The sequence below is a fragment of the Alligator sinensis genome, unplaced genomic scaffold, assembly GCF_000455745.1.
Source record: "Alligator sinensis unplaced genomic scaffold, ASM45574v1 scaffold1130_1, whole genome shotgun sequence".
Taxonomy (NCBI): domain Eukaryota; kingdom Metazoa; phylum Chordata; order Crocodylia; family Alligatoridae; genus Alligator; species Alligator sinensis.
Window position 1 is genome coordinate 1,031,359 of NW_005842358.1, and position 6,413 is coordinate 1,037,771.

Consider the following 6,413-nt stretch of genomic DNA (forward strand, 5'->3'; position numbering starts at 1 on the left):
ATTTGATAGAATGTTTCACAAAGTTTGGATTTTTCTGGGCACATTGTAGGTGTCACTAATTAATATGAATGGTAAAGTTAGTTACAAAAAATCTGCTGAGCTATTCATTGCTTATTTTAAAAACGCAGACATTCATTGCATAAAACTTCCAGATGTACTTAAGCTTTGCTTTGAACCTCTGCTCGTGCACAATTTGAGCCGACTTTAAGTGCCGAGGTTTATAAAAAGTTATGTTACTATGTTCTATAATTAGATAAAGAACACTGTGTGATGTTTGTGTGTTTTATCTTACTACTCTGCAGTGCTTGAAGCTGAAGCATTACCTTTAAAGTTTCTGTCTGTTGGCCAGATATTGTATTCTCTTGATTGATGGTATTTTAAGGAAATTCTCCTGTTATGTGCTAGCCACTTAATCGTTTTAGAAAATGAAGTTGCAAGGTGAGAGATTAGTGAAAAATTCAGTTTTAAAGAAAGCAAATATTACTGTGCCCATATTTTTGTATGAAAGTCACAGTAGCATAATTGACTAAATACCTTCTTTATTGAGATTTGATTAATTCTGGAAAATATTTATTTTAAGCACAAATTGAGGTAAACATCATGTATCAACATTTCTAATAAGGCCAGGTTTGAGACACCTAACTTAATGTTGCCTATAACTTATATGTTTCAGTGGAATATCTGCCTGTAAAGAATGTTATGTTTAATGACTGGTATTTAATAGGCAGCATTGGTATTATGTGAAAAAACTGCCAATGCCCTCTATTTGTTTTTTTCCTTTGTTTGGTGTGTTGAATAGTTGGAAAAGTTTGGTAAAAGGATATTTTACAATTCAATGAGGATGCAGTTGTTTTGATACTTAATACGAAGCATAATCTGCATGACAAGAATTAATCATAGCTTAGTTGTTTTGTCTGATTTTTTGGTAAGAGCGTCTTACCTGGAGGTCCATGCTGTGGATTTTCTGTGACAGACTGATGTATTTACATGGGGAGGCACTGCCTTCCCTGTTCAAACCAGTACGGCTTTCTAGTTATGTGTCTGCTGTGTTTCAGCACTTTCGAGATCCTAGCATGATATGGCAGGATGCATTTCAAGGAAATAAGCTACTGGAATTTAACCTTTTCCTTCCAGAATTAATGTAGCACCAGTTTGGGTCACAGTGAGTTAGAGCTGACTCTTAGAAGGGAAAAAAAAAACACTTTCCACAGTACCATCTGATATTTAGTTACTTGCAAAATATGCTCCCCTGTGGTATCAGTGTAGTATATTTTAAAGAAGGTCTTAATTGCAAATGTTATCACCCAAAGCACAGGGACCCTGTTAAGATTTATGGGAGAAAAAAAATAAATGTTTCAAATTATACAAGTTTCTCCTACAGAGTATGGAGTGAATATTATTTTTGGCCAGCAATGAAGTCTATAATTCTGTCCCCACACTAAATTTTAGAAAGGAAATTCACCATTCTTAGAATCATAGAATATTCTTCCCAGAGCATCTTCATGACTAATACCATTCACTTAAGACATCTTGGCATTCCCTACAGAAAGGTTAGATTTGCATGAGATAATTCCTTAGGATTATTATAATTTTTATTTGCACTTTTAAAAATCCTAATACGGGGACACAAACACTATTTCATTGCATGTTGCATGCAGGGCAGTGAAGGGGAAGACATTTCATATGCCTTCTGGAAGCTTGCAATAGCGTAGATTAGCAAGCATAAACAGACACAGCAGGCATGTGACATACCTTCACTTCATTGCTCTATGTGCAGCTAGCAACAAAATGCAACATTAGCTCTTACCTTTTTGATTGGGAGTAATGCAAGGAAAAAAACCCTGCTCAGTAGTCTTGCATTGTAGATTGTGTGCGCTTTAAAAAAATTAAAAGACCTTGCTAGTGGGGGGGAAAGAAAAGAGAGAAGTGTCCAGACAATACTTTTACTGTCAAAGAAGAGTGTTTTCAATTTTACTGTAAACATACCCTGTCATTTGCAATCTACACTGCAATGCAAAAAAACCCAACCCAACAACTAGAAAGTGATAACAAATAACTATTTATTTTTATGGTTTATAACTTTTTTTTTTTTAATTATAAATATTTTTTTTTTCAGTGGTTAGTCTTTAATAAGACAGAATATAGACAGTCATAATAAGCTTAGTAGCCGATATCAGGAAAATATGAGTGTTTCTTTGAATCAGTATATTCAAGCCTTTTGTAGTGCATTTTCTATAATGTAATGCCCAATTCAGTAAAAGTTGTTGGATAATGCAATATCAGATCACATTTAGTTTCTTGTCAGCAACTCCAAGCACGAGTACAGACAGCTCTGCATACAAGTTATATGTTTAACTCCTTTTAAGTGTAATTGTATTATCTGGTGAATATGCTGAATTCAGCAGACAGACAGTGGAGGATCTTAATGAGTCAATCTTGTTTACCTTTTTCCTGGTCTACATTTATCCAACAGCTCTGTTAGCAGTACAGGTTTACAGAAATACGTTTCTTAGAAATAGCCATGGCATGAGTTATAGCCCATCAGCCATGGAGATATTTAAGGATTTAAAATAAACTTAAATGCCTTAAAAGGGTTTTTAATTAAAATTTTAGAATTGTATTGTGTTTGTAGGACTAGGTAAAAGTACATTTTTAGAGTCAAAAGTAAATTGTACTAAAATTAGAACTAAAAAAAAAAAAAAGTGAAGAAAACTCAACTTTTCTAGTCAAGCGTATGTCTGAGAGAATAGGGCACCTCGGTTCTCATGCAAGACAAGTGTACACTTCCCCAGCTGTTAAGCTTCCTGCAGCCACATCTTCTACTATCACATCTGTTTTAAAAAATGCTAGGGCCTCATGTGAAAACCACATTGCTTGGGTGTAGAGAGCTGCCTTTGATTTCTATTTAAGGGACTTGGATACCACAGTGATGAGGATAGTATAAGAATTTAAATAGAGATTTTTTTGTCTGCTTGTACAGATCAAACTGTAGGGGTTGGTCCTCCATTTCAGACTCTGCTCAATTGATTGCATTCTTGTCATGGTAGACAAATCAAATTGCTGTGTGTATGTGGAAATAAAGATTGTCTCCTAGTGGGGCACAATGTATAAAATCTTTGCTTTAACAATATTATAGGGTATTGCCTTTTGCAAGTTGCATGCTGAACTCCTATGGACTTTGTTCCATTTACAGAAATCCTACCAATGACATTATATGGTTCTAGACATCCGTGTTAAAATAAAATTAAGATTCAGACTTCCCCAACAAGAGCAAGGAAATTGTTACTTTATCCTGAAGTCCTCCTCTCTGTAACTAATCCAAGACTCTTGGATGAGTGAGTTATTGTCCAATATATACTGTGTAATACTAGGACACAGAGGTAAATTGAGGACAGAGACTTAATGCTGATTTTTCTTGCTTTTGTTAGCTTAATTCAAAGCATTATGATTTGGTGCAGTGTGTTGTACAAATTTCTTTTGTGCTTTTAATAGTGTAAAGCAAGGCTAAAAAAAGACTCTGGCCCCATTGCTTCTAGGCAGCTCTATTTCAAACCATGGCCAAGTGCTGAAATACGCTTCAAGGTATGGAAGTGTGCCAAAACCCACCTTTATATATTCTCAGAATACTACTGCACGGATCTTTCACATAATGCATTATAAATCCATGCTGTAGAGATTTTCTTAAATAGGTTTGACACAAATATCTAGAATAACTATTTTTAGTTCACAGCATAAAGCTGTTAGGAGTGGAGGTCACCACTCTGTAGTTAAGGTTATACCTGAGGCTACCATTCTTAGCTGCACAGCTCAGAAGCTGTGGCTCAGATGGAAGGGGGAGAAGCTAGATTTAACATTCACGTATCTCTGGAATTCTGGGTTTGACACTTGTCACAATTTAAAGCAGTTCCCAGAGCAGCTGCAAGTCAGGGCTGTGCAACTGGCAGTCTGTAGGCTGCAAGAGGCAAGGGAGTCCGTGACACAGTGCGTCGAGGAAGATGCAGTAGAGGCCACCCATGCACAAAGCTGAAATTTGGACAGCCCTGCTGTAAACTGCAGCAACTTCCTTTACCTGCTTTGACCTACTTTGCTTGTTTAAAATAGCTGGAGTGAATGTCTTTCTGGATTCTTTCTTTTCCTGCTTTCCACCTGAGAAAGCTATATCAGTTTAACCTAATGTGTGAATTTAAATACATTTAGTTACACCAATGCAAGCCTTTGCGTGGACACTTATTTCAGTTTAACAGCAGGGATTGTCTTTTTTTTTTTGGTTCAGCTTACTGGGAATGTGTTGAAGTTAGAGTAAAATGCCAGCATGTATCCACTGAAGAGCTTTCACTAGTTTAACTAACTTGGTTTCAAAGAAGAGATAAGAATTGGTAGAAGTTTTCCATGACTGCGGCCTCCATCTCAGAACACTACTGTTTTCTAGCTTATTCTGTCAATTGCTTCCTCGCAGCCAATGCTCAGAAATGTTATCAGACACTTGATAGCTAGAGGCCTAAACATACTGGGGAAAATCTGCAAAGGGAAAAGATGCAGTCCTCTTTGCCCAAGGACAATACAAAAGTCAGAAGCTAACCTTCTTCACTAGTTGTTGGGAAATGGTATTCCTGGGGTTTTCAGCAAGATGCTATCCTTGGATCTAATACGACAATGTTTCTCAACCCATGGGTCACAAGAATCTCTGAAAGGGTTGCGAACAAACTTTAAAAATGGACTCTCCTCTAAAGGAGAAAAACATGGGAAATAGTGCGTTTTCCATTGCAGGCTGGCAGAGCTCCAGCAAGGGCCTGCTTGGGGCCTCCCATGTCCCCTGCGCTCCATACGTTGTGAGGGGGGCTAGGGCCTGGAGTTGCAGGGCGACGGGTCGGAAATGAGGGGCACCAGCAGGGCCAGGGGACTTTTTTTTTTACCACGCAAAGTATTTACTGGGTTGGGACTGGCCACTTATGTTTACATATAGGTCCTGGTACAAAAAGAGTCGAGAACCACTGCTATTGAAGGGTTTGCTCGGCTTAGCAGGTAGGCTGGTTAAATCTGAAGTGTGCTCTATAGTTGCATATATATTTTCAAACTCTGTACATTAAGATTGTTACATAAAATCTCTTGATTACAAGAACTCTCTTTTGCTGTTACCTAAAAGAAGGGTATTCTTTTCCCTTTAAAGGTTGCAACCAGACTCAATTTGTAAGTTGTTAATTTTGAAATAACATACAAAGTTGATTAAAAAGGTAATTCTAGGTTATAGCTGTTTATTTAAAATAAAACCAAACCCAACTCAAAACTTTTCCTTTAGTTTGATTCATGTTATGAATCACACACCTTAAAAAAAAAAAAGTTTTCTACACTCATTTTCGGTTATATTGCTTCTATAATTAGCTTTACATTAATTTATTAGCTTAAAATATAAAATGTGATGGTTCTTTTTCTTCAAAAAAGTGCATCTAGCCTGTACCTCCATCCTTGTGATTTGAGTGATCTGTAATTGTTGCCTGTGAATGTTGGTGCGTCTATATTCAAATAGCTGTACCCTACCAAGTTCTCTCTCTACCATATTTCTGTAAACATGGGAACAGCATGCAAAAGGCTGCCCTGAGCTGACCCAACCCAATGTATAGGAAGAGGTAGTTATACTGCATTGCATAATGTGATAGTTATGTAGAATGCATTGCAGTACAGTGCATTAGGACTCTTGTTTTTCAAATATTGCATTGTTCTGTTAAAACCATACTGCGTCTCAGACCCGACCTACATCTATATTACAGATCTGTTGGCAGAACTAGCTTGTGGGGCAGGGGGGACCTCTTCTCCCTTGCCTCTCCCCCCGCAACCTACCTTTGGTGTAGGTGTAGCTACAGGTGCTTTTGTCAGGTTCATTTATGTCATTTGGAGACATGGTATAGCTAAGCTGGCAGAAATTTTCCTTTTACTATGAAAAAAAAAAAGGCTTAGCCTAAACTGGGGAGGAGGAGGGGAGAGAGAGGGATGTAGACCGTAGCATGGCACAGTATAGGGGATGTATCCCCTAAAAGCTCCATGCTACCAATTTTAATTCAATAAGAGCATATCAATATGACAACGTATTATTAAGTTTAGTCACAACAGTGCTGTCAGATACCCTTCTTGTACGGACATGCCCTTCAAGTACCTTTGTCCTTTCTATGTGGCTTAAAAGGTGGCACTAATTACTAAAACATCCTTCCACGCTGATGAGTACAGCCTGTTCTGAATTATGTAAGAAGCAGGATGCTGTGGGCCTAGATTACTTGGTTCTGTTAGAAAGCTCTTCTGGCTGTATACTGTCCACATGCTTCTGGGCGAGCAAGTGATAGAAAGCCCAACATAGGGAGACTCAGACCCACCAGGAACTCTTGTTGGCCCATGTAGCTCTAGGCCTTTGATTTTTAATTCAG

The 6,413-nt window shown here is 37.8% G+C and overlaps 1 protein-coding gene across 4 annotated transcripts in view; it reads left to right on the forward strand.

The window, feature by feature from the left end:
* UBE2E3 (ubiquitin conjugating enzyme E2 E3) overlaps nucleotides 1-6,413 on the forward strand; it is an 88,614-nt gene that overhangs the window by 4,733 nt on the left and 77,468 nt on the right. The gene's annotated exons all lie outside the window — the stretch shown is intronic.